Genomic DNA, 21,768 nt, shown 5'->3' with positions numbered 1-21,768 from the left:
GCTAGAATTACAACCAAGGATCAGCTACCCAGCAAAACTAAGCATAGTCTTTCAAGTGAGGAGATGGACCTTGAATGAAATAGATTCAATGAAACTCCAGACCTTTCTGATGAAAAGACTAGAGCTTAATGGAAAAGTAGATTTTCAAATACAAGAATCAAGAGAAACATAAAAAGTTAAACAGGAAAGAAAATAAAAACATGCTATTTAATAATGGCAAATTATTTACATCCCTACATGGGAAGATAATAATTGCAACTCTTGTGAGAGGGTGTGGGTATAAATTGATTTTGATATGATGTGTAAAAAAAAAAAAACTAATTGTCATCAAAAGGGATTGTGATGGGAGAAAAGGAAAGAAGGAAGCAGAAAAGTGTAAATTACATTGCATGAAGAGGCACAGAAACATATTACAGTAGAGGGAAAGAAGGGAGATAAGCATTGTTTGCACCTTACTCTCATTGGATTTGGCTCAAGGAGAGAATAGCATTCAGTTAGGTATAGAAATTTAACTTTACCTATAGGCAGTAGGAGGCAAAAGGGGAAGGAAGGTGAAAGGGGTGTTTAGAAGGGAGGAAAGAAGTAGTAAAGGAAAAGGGAAAAAAAAGGGAGGAGGCTAAAAGAAGGGAGGGAAGATGAAGGGAGGCCATAATCAAAAAGAAAACTCTAGCAAGAAGGGAAAGGGAGAAGGGAGAAATAAAAGCATAAAAGAGGGGAATAGAATGGAAAGAAAGAGACAGTAATCATAACTATGAATGTGAATGGAAGTGGATAGTAGAATGGATTAAAAACCATAATTCTTTAATATGTTGTTTACAAAAACACTCACACATTTGAAACAGAGGGATACTCACAGAGTAAATGTAAAAGTCTAGAGTAGAATATATTATGCTTCAGCTGAAGTCACAAAAAAAAGCAGAATTAGCAATCCTCATCAGAGAAAAAGAAAAAGCAAAGATAGATCTAATTTAAAAAGATAAGGAAGGAAACTATATCCTACTAAAAGGCACCATAGACAATGAAGTGATATCATTACTAAACTTATATGCACCAACTGGTATAGCATCCAAATTCTTAGAGGGAAGTTAATGGAGTTACAGGAAGAAATAGGCGGCAAAACTATACTAGTGGGTGATCTCAACCTCCCCTCTCTGAACTACATAAATAAAACCACAAAATAAACAAGAAAGAAGTTAATGAAGTGAATAGAATTTTAGAAAAGTTACATATGTTCAACCTCTGGAGAAAATTAAATGGGGACAGAAAGGAATATACCTTTTGTTGGTGTTACATGGCACCTAAACAAAAACTGACCATTTACTAAGGCATAAAAACTTCACAATCCAATGCAGAAAAGCAGAAATATTAAATGTACCTTTTAAAGATAGTGATGCAATAAAAAATTGCATATAATAGAGGGCTATAGAAAGATAGATTAAAACTTATTGGTAAACTGAATAATCTCTTCCTGAAGAATGAGTGAGTCAAATAACAAATCACAGAAACAATCAACAACTTCATCCAAGAGCAGGACAATAATGACACAACATACCAAACTTATGGGATGCAATGAAAATGGGTCTTAGGGGAAATTTTATATCTCTAAATACTTACAGGAATAGAGTAAAGAGGAGGTCAATGAAATGGGTGTGCAACTAAAAATGGTAGAAATAGAACAAATTACAAATACCCAATTATATACTAAATTAGAAATACTGAAAACCAAAGGGAAGATTAATACAATTGAAATAAAGAAAACTATTGAACTAATAAATAAAAATAAGACCTGGTTTTATGAAAAAACAAAACAAAACAAAAAATAGAGAAACCTTTAGTTAATCTGATTTAAAAAAAGAACCCCAAATTACCAGTATCAAAAATTAAAAGGGTGAATTCACCACCAACATAAAGGAAGTTAAAAAATAATTAGGAGTCATTTTGTCCAACTGTATGCCAATAAATTTGACAATCACGAAATGAATTTTTACAAAAATATAAATTTCACAGATTAACAGAAGAGGAAATTAAATGCTGAACTCCATTCCAGAAAAAGAAATTGAACAACCCCTCAATTAACCCTTTAGGAAAAAATCGCCAGGGCCAGATGGATTTACAAATGACTTCCATCAAACATCTACAGAATAATTAATTCTCATACTATACAAACTATTTTTGAAAATAAGTGAAGAAGGATTCTACCAAATTCTTTTTATTTTTTTTTACAGATGAGTTACTTTGTTTAATATTTTTAGTTTTAAGCATTAATTTTCACAAGAGTTTGAATTACAAATTTTCTCCCCATTTTTACCCTCCTCCCCACTTCAAGATGGCAAATATTCTGATTGCCCCATTCCTCAGTCAGCCCTCCCTTCTGTCACTTCACATCCCCCTATCCCCCTTTCCCTTACTTTCTTGTAGGGCAAGATAGATGTTTGTGCCCCATTGCCTGTATATCTTATTTCCTAGCTGCATGCAAAAACTTTTTTCTGAACATGTTCTTTTAAAACTTTGATTTCCAAATTCTCTCCCCTCTTCCCTCCCCACCCACCCTCCCTAAGAAGGCAAGCAATTCAACATAGGTAACATGTATCATTATGCAAAACCCTTCCACAATACACATGTTGTGAAAGACTAACTATATTGTGCTCTTTCTTATCCTATCCACTTTTATCCATTTTTCTCCCTTGACCCTGTCCCTTTTCAAAAGTGTTGTCTTTTGATAGGGGAGCCAAGATGGCAGCTGGAAAGCAGGGACTTGCATGAGCTCCCTGCCAGGTCCCTCCAAAAACCTATAAAAATGACAGCACATCCCCTCAAACTTGGAACAAAGTACTCTTTACTCTACAAGCAGTCATACCCTGCTGAAAAACTCAAGAGTCAAATAAGTTGGCTGGGAATATGGCCAGGCAGCAAAAACACACTCAGATTCAGTCTCAGACTTTGGAATCTTTCTTTGGTGACAAAGAAGACCAAAACATACAGCCAGAAGTCAACAACTCCCCCCACCAAGGATCCCTCCTTTATCTTCCCATTTCCATTAATCTAAATACCCCTCTTTTAGCCTCATTTTTCCTAATCCCTCACTCTCCCCTGTACAATTCCCTGCCTTATCCTCTTCCCCCTCCCTATCCCCTTAGTCATTTACTTTTCTCCAAATTTATAAGGCTTTTATATGCTTCTACCATTTTTAAACTCATTCCTGATGAAATTAGGGTTCCAGAACTACCAGCCCTCCTCCTCCATCTAATTCTTCTGTGTCAGTTCTTCCTATCAGACTTCATTTGTATAAAATAATTACTCTTTTTACTTGTTTGTAAACAGTTTTACATTTTAAAATCCATATGCCATACTCAGGTCTACTCAATGTTTTTATGAATATCCAATTACTAATAAGATTCTTAGAAATGTGTTTTGCATTTCCTCATACAAAAGGTAAAGAGTCTACCTTTATCGAGTCCCTTGTAACTGGTCTTTGATATATACCTTACATTTCTCTTAGATCCTGTGTGTCAAACCTTCTATTGAGCTCCATTTTTTTCTTTTTAACAAAATCCCGGGAGTCTGAAAATTCATTAAATATCTTTTTTTCCATTCAGGATTATACTTAACTTTGCTGGATATGATATTTTTGGCCACAACCCCAGTTATTTTGCTCTTCAATATGTAGTGTTCCAAGACCTGTGGTCTTTTAGTGTCACCACTGCTAGGTCTTGTGTGATTCTAATTGTGGCACCACCATATTTATTTTTTTCTTGTTGCTTTTAATATTTTATCCTTGAACTGGTGGTTTTGGAATTTCATGATTATATTACTGTAGATTTTTTTCTATTTCTACTTTCTCCTCTTGTTCTAATGCATCAGGACAATTTTCTTTAATTATTTCTTGAGTTATTGTATGAAGATTTTTTATTGTAATTTTTAGGTGGTCTGATTATTCTTGTTTTCTCTTCTTGATATGTTCTCCAGATCACTTGTCTTTTTTTATTATGTTTCACATTCTCTTCTATTTTTTTCATTCTTTCTCTTTTCTTTTATTATTTCTTGGTCTCTTATAAGTTTGTTGGTTTCCTCTTGCCCAATACTAATTTTCAAGAAATAGTTTTCTTCCTTAAGATTCTGGATCTCTGACTTAGAAAGAGAAATCCTATTTAAAGTTACTGCAGACATTAGAAAATATTTGGAAGTCTATCTGCCAAAACAAACCCAGGGACTATATAAACACAATTACAAAATACTTTTCACACAAATAAAGTCAGATCTAAACAGTTGGAAAAACATCAGTTGTTCATAGATAGGTCAAGGTAATACAATAAAAATGACAATTATACCTAATTTAATTTACTTCTTCAGTATCATACCAATCAAACTCACCAAAAAATTATTTTATAGAGCTAGAAAAATAGTATCAAAATTCATCCATAAGAACAAAAGGTCCAGAATATCAAGGGGATTAATGAAAAAAAAATGCTAAGGGAGGTGGGATAGCTGTATCAGATCTTAAATTATATTATAAAGCAGCTATCATCACAACCACTTCATACTGGCAAAGAAATAGAGGGGTAGATCAGTGGAATATGTTAAGTACACAAGACAGAGTAGTCAATGATTACAGCTATCTAATCTTTGATAAACCTAAAGACTCTAGCTTCTGGGATAAGAATTCACCGTTTGACAAAAACTCCTTCAAAAATGAAAATAGTGCAGCAGAAACTAGGCATAGGCCAATGTCTGACACCAGATACCAGAATAAAATTCAAACAGGGACATGATCTAGGTATAAAGGCTGATACTATAAACAAATTAGGAAACCAAGGAATAGTTTATCTGTTAGATTTACAGGGAATGGAGGAATTTATGACCCAACAAGATATAGAGAACATTTTAAAATGCAAAATGGATAATTTGATTACATTAAATTGAAAAGTTTTTGCACAAAGCCAATACCACCAAGAATAGGAGAGAAGCAGGAAACTAGGAAAGAATTTTTACAAGTAGTGTTTCTGATAAAGGCCTCATTTCTAAAATATATAGAGAACTGAGTTAAATTTACAAGAATACAAGTCGTTCACCAATTGATAAATGGTCAAAGGATATGAACAGGCAGTTTTCAGAGGAAGAAATTAAAGCTATTTATGGTCACATGAAAAAAGTGCTCTAAATTGCTATTGATTAGAGAGATGCAAATCAAAACAACTTTGAGGTATCACATCACACTTATCAGATTGGCTAACATGAAAAAACAGTAAAATTATAAATGTTGGAGAAAATTTTGGAAACTTGGAACACTAAATCATTGTTGGTAGAGCTGTGAGCTGATCCAACCATTCAGGAAAGCAATTTGGAACTATGTCCAAAGGGTTATAAAAATGTGCATACCCTTTGACCCAGCAATAATGCTTCTAGGGCTGAAGCCCAAAGAGGTCATAAAAATGACAACAAGACCCACATGTACAAAAATATTTACAGCACCTCTTTTGTGGTGGCCCAGAACTGGAAATAAAGAGGATACCCATCAATTGGGGAATGGCTGAACAAGTTTTGGTAACTGAATGTAATGGAATACTATTGTGCTTATAAGAAATGATGAGATTTCATTGGTTATAATTCTTCTTTACAACTTGATTATTGGGAAAATAAGTTTAATGTGAAGGTATATGTAAAATCAATATCAGATTACATGTTGTTTCAGGGGGACAGGGGGTGAGGAGAAGGAGGGGGAGAAAATTTGGAATTCAAAAACTTGTGGAACTGAGTGCTGCAAACTAAAAAAAAAAAAAAATAAAAAGAACATAAAAAAGAAAGGTCCCTTCCAACTATGGAATTCTATGATTCTTTAATTTGGTATTGGATGCAATTTTTGTCTATTCACATTTACAGCTATACTTCAGCCTAGAGGGTTTAAAGTAATTGGACTTACGTTAGTATGTGGTTTCTAGCTAAGGAGATCCTGAAAAGATATTATAGAGGTATAAAGCCCTTCCTCTGAGATGGTGATAAAATTTCCCTATGTTGTCAATGTAAATGACTGTCAATATCTTTGGTTTTATGAGAATGATGAAAATATAATTAATGCATTCAATTTCTAGTGCCACCTGCTTTAGTAGCCATAATAAAGGTCACAAAATCATAGATGTGGAACTGGCAGAGACCTTTGAGTTCATTGAATTCACTCATCTCATTATATAGATGAAAAAATTGACTTCTATAGAGGTTATGAGATATATAAAGGGTCACATGGTTACCAAGCACTCAAAGGAGCATTTGAATGCAGTTCTTCTTGTCACCATATCCAGCACTTCACCCATTATATCACACTGTCTCTCCAAGTAGCTATGAATGAATTCTTTATGGGAAAATCCTGGACATAAAATATCTAGAATCTTTGGGACTTGCAAATTCTATCATTTTTTTCCTTCCCCACTCTCTGTATATGTAAATGTAATATAAAGTGTTTGTCAGAGTTTGAATAAAAGGTTTTAATATGAAAAAAATGATGAGTAAGCAGACTTTGGGAAACCTGGAAAGACTCATATGAACTGATGCTGAGTGAAATGAACAGAACCAGGAGAACACTGTATAAAGTAACAATCACAGTGTGCGGGAACTGATTTTGATAGACTTAGTCCTTTTCATCAATGCAAGGACCTAAAGCTTTTCCAAAGGACTCATGTTGGAAAATGCTATCCACATTCAGAGAACTAACTATGGAGTTGGAATGCAGAGTGAAGCAGACTCTTTTCTCTTTTGTTTTTTTTCTTGTGGTTTCTCCAAATTCATTATAATTCTTCTATGCAATGTGACTAATGTGAAAATTTGTTTAATAAGAATATATGTGTAGAGCCCATATCAGATTGCATGCTGTCCTGGGGAGGGAGGGGGAAGAAGGGGGATAAAATTTAAAATTTATGGAAATGAATGTTGAAAACTGAAAATAAATAAATTAAATATTATAAAAAAGATTCTGGATCTCTTTTTCAACTTGATTTTATTTTCATAATCTCTTTGTATTTCTTGGATTTTTTTTTTAAAATTTCCTCTATATCTGTCATTTGATTTTAAAATTCTTTTTAAAATTTCTCCTATAAATTATTTTTGGGGAGGTGATAATTTTACATTAGTCTTTGGGGTAGGAGACGTTTTTTTACTTTCAGTGTCCTCCTCTGAAGATGAACCCCAGTCTTCTCTATTCCCCTTGTAAGTTTCTGTGGTTAGATTATTTCTCCTTTTTGTGTTCATTTTTTTTTATTTGTAGCAGCTTATTTTTTGTAATCACCTCTAGCACGGGAGTATGGATGATGGTGCCTCTGGCCTCACATCCTCCTTCAGTTCTCTTCTCTAGCATGGAACCAAAACCAAGAATTCTGCCTTCCTATAAGTGCCCATACCCAGCAGCGTCTTGCCCCACTGCTTCTGCACTCACTGGGATTGTTCTAGTTCATTCTCACTCAGGGCTGCTTCTCAGTAGTGCAACACAACTGGGATTGATGGGATTGATGTTCCTTATCAGCAGAGGCTCCCTCAATCTTCCCTGGTTCTGATGCCTGCCCAGCTCCATACACTGTCCTGAAGGTGAAAGTTTCTGTGGCTAGGGTTGAGACCACCTCCCAACCCAGGTAGCTTTAGGGCTTGCCACTACTTCTTTCAGTAAAACTAGCCTGGAGGCATTTACTCTTCATAGGGATCAAACCTAGGTCCTGGGATTTTTTTTTTAAATCTTCTGCTCTTGTCCTAGGAAGACCACTGTTCTCTTCAACTCTGGTTCACTTTTAGCTCTCTGTGTTCACCCTGAGGCAGTATTTTTTCCTTGTTTGTGGGGGAAATCTTGAGAGCTTGGAATTTCCTGACCTTCCCAGAATCCTCTAAACCTGATTTAGAAAAAGAAATTGAATAAGCCATTAATGAACTTTATAAGAAAAACATTCCCAGACTAGATGGATTCACAAGTGAATTCTATCAAACATTTAAAGATCAATTAATTCTGATACTTTATAATTTTTGTTATATAAATAGGCAAAGGAGTCCCATTAAATTCCTTTTATGATACAAATGTTGTGCTGATACCTAAACCCGGAAAAGTAATAACAGACAAAGAAAAATATAGATCAATTTCCCTAATGAATATTGATGAAAAAAATTAAACACTAGCAAAGAGTTTCCAGCAGCATATCACAAAATTGTATCCTATAATTAGGTGGGATTTATACTAGGAATACAGAGCTGATTCAATATTAGGAAATTTATCAGCATAATTAGACATATCAATAATAATATCAACAGAAATCATATGATAGTATCAATAGATTCAGAAAAAGCTTTTAAAAAATACAACACATTCTTATTAAAACCACTGGAAAGTATATGACAAAATGGATTTTTTTTCCTTAAAATGATGAGTATTATCTACCTAAAATCATCAGGAAGCACTATCTGTAATGGGTATAAGCTTTCCAAATAAGATCAAAGATGAAACAAGGATGCCTATTATCACCACTATTATTAAAAATTATACCAGAAATGCTAGTTCTAGCAATATGAGAAAAAAAATAAATGAAGGAAATTAGAATAGGCAATGAGGAAAAAAAAACTATCATTCAGCAAATGATATGATGGTATACTTAGACAATTCTAGAGAATCAACTAAAATCTAGTTGAAATAATTAACAACTTTAGCCAAGTTGCAGGATATAAAAGAAACCCACACATATCTTCAGCATATATGTATGTTACCAACAGCAGAAGAAAATAGAAATTCCTTTTAAAGTTCCTGCAGGGCAAATAAAATACTTGAGAGTCCATTGGCCAAGATAAACCCAGAAATTATATTAATGGAATTACAAAACACCTTTTGCAGAAATAAATGTAGATCTTTACCTTTGGAGAAATATTAATTGCTTGAGGGTAGTCTTTACCAAGAAATAAAAATGACACTTTTACCTAAATTAACTTAATACATAGTAATCAAACTATCAAAATTTTATTTTATAGAACTAGAGAAAATCATAATAAAATACATCTGGAAGAACAAAAGGTCAAGAATATAAAGAGAATTAAGGGGAAAAAAGGGGGACAATGTAACCTAGTAGTAACTGATCTCAAAGAGTATCACAAAACAGTAATGATAAAGAAAATCTGATACTGGATAAGAAATAGAGTGGTGGAACAATGAAGTAGATTAGGTATACAACACATTGTAATGAATGACCATCATAATCTAGCATTAGACAAACCCTATAAAATATTGTTGGGAAAACTAGAAAGCAATTTGGCAGAAACTAGGTATAGACCAACATCTCAGTCCATATACCAAGAGAGTGTCAAAATGAGTATGATTTAGATATAAAGGGTGATACCATATGCAAATTAGTGAAACATTGACTTTCTTACCTGTCAGATACATGTGAAAAGGGAAAAAAATTATGACCACACAAGGAATATAAATAAGAAGTCTTCAGAAGAAACAAAGCTTTCTATATTAATATGAAAAATGCTCTAAATTGCTATTGATTAGAGAAATGCAAATTATAGCAACTCTGAGGTACTACCTCACATCTATCAGATTGGCCAATATGACAGGAAAGGGAAATCACAAATATTAAAGGTGGGAAAACTGTGACACTTTGGTGGAGCTGTGAATTGATCTGAAAATTTGGTAGAGCAATTTGGTACTATGCTAATAGGGCAATCAAACTACGCATACCTTTTGACACAGTAATAGCACTACTAGGTCTGTATCTTAAAGAGATATTTTTTTAAAAGAAAAAAAAGACTTACATGTTCAAAAATATTTACAGCAGTTCTTTTTATGGTGACAAAGAATTGGAAATTGGGGAGTTTCCGCATCAACTGCGATACGGCTGAACAAGTTGTGTTATATGATTATGATGTATTCCTTTTATATTATTAAAAATGATGACTAGGATACACTTTCAAAAAAACCTGAAAAGACTTAAATGAACAAAGTAAAGTGAGGGGAACAAGGAGAAAATAATACACAGTAACAGCAATATTGTCCCAGCAGTATAATGATCCCAGACATTTCAGAAGAATTTAGGATGAAAAATGCTGTCCACTTCCAGAGAAAAAAAACTGATAGTTATTTTTTTTCTGATAGATCAAAGCATAGTTTTTTTAAACCTTATTTTTCTTGCTTTTTTGTTTGTTTGTTTTGGTCCGTGGTTTGTGATGTTTTGCATGAGTGAACCTGTGTAATCTATTTTAAATTGCTTGCTTTCAATAAGGGGAAAGGAAGGATAGAATTTAATTATCAAAAATATAAAAAAAAGTTAATTTTTTTACATGTAATTAGAAATGCATGCATGTGTAAATACATACACACATATATATTTTAAAAGGGACATGCATTTTATGTAATGACACTTACAGACTTAAAATTTCCAAAATATATTATGTTTTCTTGTCTCTCCTTTATGCACTTCATTAGCATAAAACAACTGAGCATAGCACTAGTTAGCAAAAAGAATTAGGTAAAATAGGCAATTACTAGATAGTTTGTATAATTAATAATACATGTATTCTGTGATAGTAAATAATTCTGCTGCTCAACTAAATTTTTTTCAAATCATTTCTAAGATTATTTTTATATCATAAACTGCAAAAATGATTTAATGATGATTTTCACAATTTTTTCTTTGGAAACATTGCTTGCCGTGACTTTCCAGAATAGCCAATTATAGTCCTTTAGATGAAAGTAGGAGAGGTTAAAATAGGAGTGTCAAGTCATATAAATGAGAGGCTATGTGTATCATTTTATTCATTTGAGCTATCATTAAAAGGATGTTGACATGGGAAGGGGAAGTTATCCAGCTTGGGAACTTGGAATAAAGAGCAGAATGCATCTTGGAGAACAAAGATTTGAAAGGCTTATATATCTGTACCTATCTATTTATCCATTGTGTGTGTATACATATATAAATTTGCATATATATACACATATACATATACATATATCATATACACAAAATATTTAAAACAATTGTTTGTGGTGGCAAAGAATTGAAAACTAAGAAGGTGCCCACCAATTGGGAAATAGATGAACAAATAAATCACAATACATGTTTATAATAGAATACATTGTGATATAAGACATGACCAAAGGATTGGTGCCAGAGAAACAAAGAAAACAAGTCATACAATAACAACATGGCAAGGAAGACAAACTTTGAATGATTTAGGAACTTGAGTCAATGCAATAATGAACCATGATTCCAGGAAATTATGTGCAAAATGCTATGTTGGGGTCACAGCTCGCTACATTGCATGAGTACAAATTAGCAAGGGCTTCTGCCATTATCTACTTAGAGTCATTTTACTTAGCCATCAAATGCTGTAACTAATTTTTCTCCAGCATCCATGTAATAGGAAGAAGCTATAGCATTATTTGGTGTCATGATAGCAATTCCCTTAAAAGTCCAATTGAGGTTTGAGGACAGAGAGAGGGCATATAACTAGCACACACTTCAGCTTAAAAAATACCATCATTCAGCTCTTCATGTCTAACATTCTCTGTGCCCTGAAAGTAGACATACAATTTTAGCATTTTGGATGTTTCCTCAAATCAATATTTTTTTCAACATAATGCATGGGCTATGTGGGCTATGTGATGGAGAAAGATTACTTGTCATTCTTTTTTTTTTAATGTGTGTTCAGCACTTCAACTAATAAGGAAATTACCTTTTGAAGGGGTCAAAGTGTCATTTGTTTAGCAAGTATATGAGTGCTTACTCAGTCTGAAGCATTAGGTAGAGCTCTGCTGTGCCTTTAAGCCAGAAAGTCCTGAGCTCTGCAATTGCTAACCTTTCTATCAATCAATTTCTCTCCTATACCTTTTATATACTTTTCAATGAATTTTTACTGAAGGTTCATTTAGGGTTGGTATTGAGTGACAGTTATGGAAGCCTAAAGAAAAAACAAAACAAAACAAAACAATATACAGGATGACCTGGACTTGGACTTGACCATCACAGGGATCTAATGCAAGGAAAACCCTGATATGTGGCAGAAAGCAAGCACTGGCTGGAGGGCACTTTGGAACACTGGACCAGCAATAGGAAAGAACCGATTGAGCAGGGTAGGCTAAGAAGACATTACAAAACAAAAGCAAGGGGTCACAAAAACACACCATTACACCCCACACTCAGAGTGAAGAATGAACACCTCTTGTGGAGGTGTGGCTATATACAAAGGGAAAATCAAAAATAATTCTTTCTATTTATATTGCTAGCACATGATTACTCATCCTTATTATTATCTACCTGTATAATAACAAAAATCTCTCAAAAGTCTTCTACTCTCAATTTCCTTCTTGTTGCAATTCATCTATAAAACTACTGCCAGATTAACATTTCTTATAAATTATTTCTGATTTATCCTATTTAAAGCTTCTCTATACACAGTTGTTTTCAAGTTCTCTCTATTAGACTGTAAACTCCTTGAGATTGGAGATTGTCTTTTCTTTGCCTCCCCAGACCATAGTAGGTACTTAATAAGTATTTATTGACTAATTGATTTCACACACATCATCTGCTTTTGAAACTGTTTTTAAACTCTTCTGTGGTTTATTGGCCTTTGGAAAAATGAAGTAAAATATAACAAAACTTATGTATAAGATCTCCAAAATCTGACACCACCCTACCTTTCCAGATTTATCTCTTGTAATTTCCCTCCCAATAGGGACAACTCTTTACACAAGAAACCCTCATTCTCTTTTTATTACTCTGTGATTTTATTCAGAATATTCCCTGTGCCTGAAATAATCCCCTTCTATTCCTCTGTTGAACTTCTCTTTGTCTTTTAATTCTTAACTTTAAATCCATCTTCTCAAGGCATCTTCCCAGATTCTCAAAGTTGATGATGATGTTGCCCCTTTAAAGTCTGAGTTTCAGACAGTTCTGGGCTAAGTCATTTACTACACATTATCATCCATTCCATGCCTCTTTCATGGAGTCTTCTTCCACTGGAAGGCCAAATATTTCCTGAAAATCAGAGATGATATTTTAGTTAAACTTTGTATCTCATTTGGAATCAGGAAAATGCTCTGAAAATAGTATGTGATTAATCTATTTATTGTCATTTTTCAAAACAAAATTTAATCTTGTGATTTAGTGACAGATCAAATTTATAACACTACCAATGAATTCTTTGTAAGATTAAATTAATCTAACTAAATTATAATTTTCTTTAATTCTTTAATTTGAAATAGAGTTTGTATATATGGGCAATTTTCTTGAAATTATTAGGACAACTGATTGATATGTGCATCAAACTTAGACCTTCTCACTTTAAGTATACCATAGGGAAAGGATAAAATTACCAAAATGCTTCTGTTCAGAATGTAAATATATGTAAGTAAATAACAGTAATCATATATTGCATTCCTTGCCTTCTCAATGGGTGTGAGGGGAGGAAAAAGAGAGAATTTGGAACTAAAAATTTTAAAAAGAACTATTACAATGAATTGATATTATTCTTTTAAAATTAATATTGTACTTTATTGAATTTTAATATGCTTTATTTTAATTAATAATGCTCTTTATTTCATTTGTCCTCTTAATGACTTAGTGGGGTTCATAGTTTAGATCAAGAATGAGAATGATAATGATAATAATAGCAGTAGCTAGCATTCATATAGCACTTTAAGGTTCGCAAAGTCCTTTGCAAATATTATCTCATTTAATCCTCACAACAATCTTATTAAGTACTTGTGATTACTATTAACATTTTATTGATAAAGAACCTAAGTCAGACAGAGGTTAAGAGACTTATCCTGGATCACACACCTACTACATATATGAGGCATGGTTTGAACTCATCTTCCAGATTCAAAGTCCAATCCTCAAAGTGTATGACCTACTTGCCCTAGGTGGCCCAGTTTTCTGGATAAGGAAAATGAAGTTCATACTTTATGTAATCTCACATAGTTATTCATTAGATTTCCTTTTGGAAGTGATTTTAGATATGAATATGTCACCTGGTCCAACTCTTTCTTTACCACATGTAATTTTATACATGCAGAAAAACTGGAAACTTTCTAAGCTAAGGCTTTCTTGCTAAAACAACAAGAAGCAGAAAAGCTAGGATTAGAGTTCAAGTTGATTCCATATTCATTGTTTTCATTAATGCACTGTTGGTGGACCTATGAACTGATACAGACATTCTGTAAAGAAATTTAGAAGTATCTCCCAAAATTACTCAGTTGTCCACCCTTTGGCATCCCTCCCATTTCTTATCCCACAATAGAACAATATTAAAGAAAAATGAATCCTCATAATAAATATGCATGTTTTATCAAAACAAATCCCTACCTTGGCCACAACAACAACAAAAGATATGTATCTCATCCTCTGTTTCAAGTCGCTTACATCTGGAGCAGAAGATGGGTAGTAGCCTATTCACATTCAGTCCTCTGAAATCTGGCCCATCTCTCTCCGGGGAGGGTATGATTTAAACCTTTGTGAGGAGTCATGGCTAAGTGTTTAAGCCTTCTTTCTTCTCTTTGTCTAAGAGGGATATTGGAGTAGAATTGCATATAGCCAACATAGGTATTGATAATCTATGGGCACAATATTTTGAGTGGTATAAGATAAAATCTCCTTTACCCTCAAGGGAAAGGTAGTACTGCCCAAAAGCTTAGATCCTTCTTGTTCAAATGTTGATTGCACAAGTAACCATCAAGAAGAGTAAAACTCTTTTATAATGTAAATAGTAAACATAAACCAGAATAGTTATACACATTAGAATGGATCAAAGAAATCACAAGAACAAATGGGCTTTTCAGCTTAGAGGAAGGTAAGAACTCACTGAGCAATCCCCAGGCTTCTTAGTCTGGAAATTGGGGGATATATTGTGGACCTAGCTTTCCTTATGTCTGAAGCTCTGAGAGGTTTCCCTAGTTACTCAAAAGTTCAAACTTGCATCTTGTTACTGTCTCTATCAAAATACTTCTCCATAGTATTTGCCTCTTACATAGATATGAAGACTTATCTCAGGTCTAAAACCAATCATATCTGCCATCTCATATGAAGCAGGACACATCATAGTTATATCCCTCGGAAAATCTTCTTGGACAGGAGTGAATGTTACTTCCTTCCCATGAACCACACTTTTTTCAGTCCCTGTCAAAAATTATCCTGTAAGGTTTAAATCTGTAATTATAAAGTAAAAATACAAACATCAGTGCTTTAAAATAACAAGGGTGATTTTCCTACATTCCCAGGTGGCCATTCTATGGTACTCTTCAAAACAGAATGTAAGTATAAATTAATAGTGTATTCAATAGAAATTGAACCATTGGAAAGGATACTTTTGTGACAACATGTCCAAATACATGTAGGACATAGTACATACAGAGCTCCAGAGTGCATACACAGACATAAAAAATGATCATAAGGAGCAAAGCAAAGCATACACTAAGCTAATAAATTGTAATGGCCTCACTTCATTATTCTTTTGGTAGGGTTAAAATCAAGAAATAGGGGAAGCAGTAAGGCTAGACCCACAGGAGTTAATAATACAAGCCAAGGTCAGGAACCATTCCATGCAACTGGTGGTCCATAGTTACTATGCTACCTTTAGAAGTCTAGTTTTATAGCTTTACCCTCTCCAAAGTATAAACATGATTCTTGATATTCTCTAACTCCTTAAAACTCTGACATTGTTTGCTTCTAAGGGTCTCTTCTGCCTCTCAATTTACAACACTAGAAACTAACCTGGGAATAATGAGAGTTTAACTGTATTGTCCATAGTCCCATAAGTAGTATGGATCAGAGACAGGATTTGAATACAGGTCTTTCTGACTTTAAAATGATCCCTCTATGTTATGTGGCACTCTGTCTCACTATTTTTTACATTATAAGCTCTTAATAAATTTTGTTGTATTGATTATATTATGGAGGAAGAATATATAAATATAAAAATTCAAACATTTTGAAGTACTTTGTAAACATTTAAAGTAATATCTAAGAAGGAATTTTTGTTGATTTTGCTTGGAATAATTTTTTTCTTTAAGATATTCACGTACAGATTTCTTTAGTGAATAAATTAGATTAGATTATTTCTCAAGATCTGATTTTATCTAAAGAGTCAATGATCCTAAAAATTCTATAAGTGAGAAACAGCTTTCCTTTTTCCTTACAACCTTTTACTTTATCCTTTGTATTTAAATGATACTTTCATTTGTGTGAAGTATTTTGTAACTTGTGAGTTTGACTGAGAAAAATCACCCATAGACAAACACAAAGTAAAACTCATAGAAGTACCATTCTTTAGGCAGTGGAAAAAGAAGGGGGGAACTAAACTTTTATTGGTGAAGTAGAAAGCATCACTGGAGCTGAGTGAAACTTTACCTAAAAGTTTAGTGAAGGTTGTAGAAAAGGTAAATGGTTGTTGCTAAGACAAATTTTAAGAAATTGCCTTCTGGGGAGGCATTCTTTCATATGTATGTATGTATGTGTGTATGTGTATATATACATATATATGTGTATATATATACATACATATATACACATACATGGGCGGAGGCAAGGCAATTAGTGTTAAGTGACTTGCCCAGAGTCATACAGGTTAAGTAAGTTTGTCAAGTATCTGAGGCTGGATTTTAACTCAGGTCCTCCTTACTCCAGGGCCGGTGATCTACTCGTTATACCCCCTAGCTGCCCCTCTTTTACATATTTTTATAAATAAGATAAATATGGAAAACATTAAAATACAGATGAATCTAGCAGTCCCTTGTGCAGCAGTCCTACAAATAAGGTGTTGGACATATCTTTAAAAAGGAATGAAAAATATTAAAATGCCATGAAAATGGCATTTATACAGGATGACATAACTTTATGTATTACAAAATAATGATGAAAAGTCAGATTAATACATTTATTGATTAATTCATTCTCAAAACAGATTGGAAATACTTGGAACTAGTCAAATAATGGAAGAAAAAGCAAGTGGAAAATGTATTCTGAAGGCAAGAAAGGAGAAAATGCTCTTGGGAAAATCATATTTCTTATTGGTGTTAGAATCCTTCATTTTTAAATCTGGTCTGTTCTATGACTTCCAGGAGCCAATATGGCAAAATAAGTAATAAATTGCTATGACTATCCTATATTCACCTCCAAATAACTATAAAATAGCACCTCAGAACAAATCCTGGAAGAGCAGGGCCAGAAAAAAGAATGTGAAACTTTTTTTTTTTTTTTTTGCCCAAGGAACCATGGAAGATTAACAAGAAAGGTCTGTCTCACTCAGGAAAAAGGAGAGTGCAGTCTGGGACAAGAAGCATCCCAGCAACCTAGCAGCAAGCCCCACCTCAGTGAACCAGCAATAAATCCCAAGTCCCACTGCATTAGAGCAGGCAAATTCCAACATCAGAACCCCCACATACCTCAGAATAGCCAGGGGAACAGGCTGACTCCAGCTCCAAGAACCAGCAAATGTTTTAGCGTAGCTCTGGGCAAACAGACAACCTCTAGCAACAGACCTTCACATGCTTCTGTGTAGCCCCAGGCAAACAGATACTGGTGCCTAAGCAAATACACACCAGCCAGTTGGAGGAGCCCCTCTGCCACCTGCTTCAGTCTAGCCTCAGGGAAATGCAGAAATACTACTCCAGCTTCACCAGACACCAGACACAATCACTAGGACTCCAGCCCAGTACCAGGTAAGCTGCCAGATCCAGCTGCTTCCAGCAGCTCAAGTTGCCCTTCACCCAACCCCCTCAATACAGTACTAGATGCAAGGGTCCTCTGTGGACGCCAGAGCAGCGTCATTGCGGCGCCAGAGCAGCATCAGTGCGGCACCAGGCAAACAGCCATCACTTGCAGCCCCTGGTGCAAGAAGCCTGAGACAGTGCCCTTTTGACCCTGGAGCAGAGCTCAAATTTAAAAGAAAGTAAAAAAGGCCAAAATAGGTGAAGGAAAAAAAATAATTTGGCTATGGAAAGTTATTAGGAAGACAGGGAAGATCAAAATACAGACTCAGAAGAAGACAACCAGGTCAAAACAACTACAGGGAAAAAAATCCAAAGAAAAATAAGAAGTGGTCTCAAACCCAGAAAGAACTCAGGGAAGATCTCAAAAAGGGGCTTAAAAATCAGAGGTAGAAGAAAATACATGTAGAGAAATGAGAGTGATGCAAGAGAATAATGAAGAAAAAGAATCAACAACTTGAAAAAGAAAAAAAAAACTGCCCTAAAAGGAGATTTGGCCAAATGAGAAAGTAGATAAAAATATAGTGAAAAAAGCAACTCCTTAAAAAATACAATTGGCCAAATGCAAAAGGAAGTGCAAAACCTGGTGGAGGAAAACAACTCCTTAAAACTTGGAATTGTCTAAGTGGAAGCTAATGACTCTAGGAGAAATCAAGAGTCAGCCAAACAAATTCAAAAGAATAAAAAAAGAGAAGAAAATGTGAAATACCCAATTGAAAAACAAAATGACCTGTAAAATAGTTCCAGGAAAAACAATGTCAGAATTATTGGACTACCTGGAAACCATGATGAAAAGGAGGATGTGGACAGGATACTTTCATCAGTATTGGCTCAAAGAGGGAAGAGTATACACACTCAGTGGAATATAGAAAACTCCCTATAACAGGAAAGTAGGAGGGGAGGAGAAAGAGTAAAGGCAGGGGAGGGGGGGTGGTGGTAAGACTGACAGAAGAGAGGGCAGACCATTGGAGGTGGTAGACAGAACTAAAATACTGGTGAGGATGGAAAGAGTGACAGGAGAGGGCAAATAGGAGGAAAAATAGGATGGAGGGAAATGCACAAAAAGTAATTATAACTGTGAAGGAGAATGGGATGAACTCCCCCATAAAATGGAAGCACATAGTACAGTGGATGAAAAAACTTGATTTTCAAATACAAGACTCAAGAGAAGCATAAAAAAGTAAAATGAAAAGGAAAGGTTTTTTTCCTCTAATGTTCTTATTTCATTTTTAAAATCTTTTTTGAGCTCTTCCATGGCCTGAGACCAATTCATATTTTTCTTGGAAGCTTTGGGTGCATGAATTTTGACTTTGTTGTTGAGTGAATGTTTTGATTTTCCTTGTCATCATAATAACTTTCTACGGTTAGAGTTTTTCTTTTCTGTTGCTTGCTCATTTTCCAGACTATTTCTTGACTTTTTACTTTATGCTAAAGTGGGGTTCTGCTTCTCAAATGGAAGGGGCTCTTTCCCAAGATTCAGGGTTTGTGTGTGTGTGTGTGTGTGTGTGTGTGTGTGTGTGTATGTGTGTCTGTGTCTGTGTCTGTGTGTGTGTATGTGTGTGTGCATTTCTGCATGTGTGTAGCTGTTTTTAGAGGCAATTATGGGGACCTGTAAGTTTTTGGCTCTTCCAAAGTGATATAATCTAGAAAGAGGTGTGGTTAGTACTTGCCTATACTGTGCACTTGTTTGTGAGTGACCACAAGCACTCTTTTCTATGGTAACCAAGGTCCCTACTCCCCTGGGGCTACAAGCTCTAATGTACTAGTGCTCCTCACATTGGGACTGAGATCCTGGACTATAACCCAAATCCACTTATAGGCAATGCAACAGAGTCCTGCCTCTTGTTCCAGCAAAGAGACCCCTGTAAATCTCCTTCTGACCAGTTGCCAGATCCCTTTATGGTTAGTGGACTGAAGGATATGGAGAATGCTATTGCTACCACTGATTTAGTCGCCCTAGACACACATTGTTTGCTGGCCTGGTATGTGCTGGTATGGCCTGGGCTGGACTGTGCTTCTCTCTCACCCTGGTGTAACAGACCTTTCCGGCCAACCTTCTAAATTGCCTTGTGTTGGAAAATTGTTTCACTCCAACTTTTTGTGATTTCTGCCACTCTAGAATTCATTTAGAGTCCTTATTTAAAGGTATTTGAAGGGGTTTGGGAGAGAGCTCAGGAAAGTTCCTGCATTCACACTGCCATCTTGGCTCTACCTTCCTCCTTTTTAAAAAAAATCAAATTAACCAATTGATTATTTTTTTAAATAAAACCAGGTCTTACTTTTAGTTATTACCTCAATGGTTTTATTATTTTTAATTTATTAATCTCTCTTTTGATTTTCAGGATTTCTAATTTGATATTTAATTGGGTATTTTTAATTTATTTGTTTTCTAGCTTTTTAAATTATGTGCCCAATTTATTGAACTGCTTTATCTCCATTGTACTGCTGCAGTTATCAAGAGATATAAATAAATACTGCTTTGGCTACATCTCAGAAATACTGGTATTTTGTCTAATTGTTTTCATCCATTTTAATGAAATCATTGATTGTTTCTATGATTTATTCTTTGACCCACTCATTCTTTAACATTAGATTATTTAGTTTCCAATGATTTTTAATCTATCTTTCCATGGCTGTTTATTAAATGTAAATTTTTAATGCTTTGTGTTCTGAAAAGGGGGATTTTAATATTTCTGTCTTTGTTCCTTTGATTGTGAGGTTTTTATGTTCTAATTCATGTTCTTTTTATTTAGATGTTACTTGCAACTGGAAACAAGGTATATTCCTTTCTGTCTCTATTCAATTTTCTCCAGAAGGCTATCATATCTAACTTTTCTAAAATTCTATTCACCTTCTTGACATTTTTTCTTTTTTTATTTTGTGATTAGTTTTATTTAGTTCTGACAGGGGAAAGTTGAGATCCCCCACTTATATGGTTTTAATGTCTATTTCCTCCTCTTGTAACTCATTTAATTTCTCCTTTAGAAATTTGTATGCTTATACCATTTGGTACATTTTTATTTAGTATTGATATTACTTCATTGTCTATGGTAACTTTTAGCAAGGTATAGTTACCTTACTTGCCTTTTAAAATTATATTTACTTCTGCTTTTTCTTTATATGAGATCAGAATTGATACTCCTCTTTTTTTAAACAGCTGAAGCATAACATACTCTGCTCCAGTCTTTTACCTTTAATGTGTGTAATGTGTGTATGTGTGTGTGTGTGTGTGTGTGTGTGTGTGTGTGTGTGTGTTTGTGTGCACACGTGCTTCCAACACGTTTCTTGGAAACAACATATTTTGGTTTTTAATGCACTCTGCTATACACTTCTACTTAATGGAAGTGTTCACCATGTTCACATTTACAGTTATGATTACTAACTGTATTTTTCCCTCCACACTATTTCCCCTCTATTTATACTTCTCTCTCTCTCTCTCTCTCTCTCTCTCTCTCTCTCTCTCTCTCTCTCTCTCTCTCTCCTTTCCCCCCTACCATTCCTCACCAGTATTTTGCTTCTGACTACTGCCTCCTTCAATATGCCCCTCTTCTATCAATTCTTCCCCCTTCTTTTCCTTCTCCCCTTCTATTTCTCTATAGGGTAAGATAAGCTTCTATACCCAACTGAGTGTGTATGTTATTCTCTCTTTGAGCCAAAGTTAATGAGTATAAGGTTAAAACCATACCTTCTTCCCCATATTTCCTTCCACTGTAATAGGTCTTACACAGCTCTGATATAATTTACCCAATTGTGCCTCTCCCCTCTTCTCTCAGTGCAATCTCAGTGCAATCCTCTAACCTTAATTTTTATACCATCCCATCTAATTCACTGGCCTGCTTCTTTGGTGTTTTGGGCTGGAGACTTTCCTATTGGGGTGGGGAATCTAGGGCTGGTGGATCACCTGTTGCATTTGGGGGCTTCAGGGCTTGCAGCTTGCTTGCTTCTTCAAGGCTGGGGGCCTCATTGCTGGCCTTCTGTTCCTCTGGCCTGCTGAGACTGGACCACTGGTCTTCAGTTGCTGATCTGTGCTGTGTCTGGGAATCTCCTTC

The sequence above is a fragment of the Trichosurus vulpecula genome, chromosome 6 (assembly GCF_011100635.1).
Source record: "Trichosurus vulpecula isolate mTriVul1 chromosome 6, mTriVul1.pri, whole genome shotgun sequence".
Lineage (NCBI taxonomy): Eukaryota > Metazoa > Chordata > Mammalia > Diprotodontia > Phalangeridae > Trichosurus > Trichosurus vulpecula.
Note: the sequence above shows the minus strand (reverse complement) of the source record.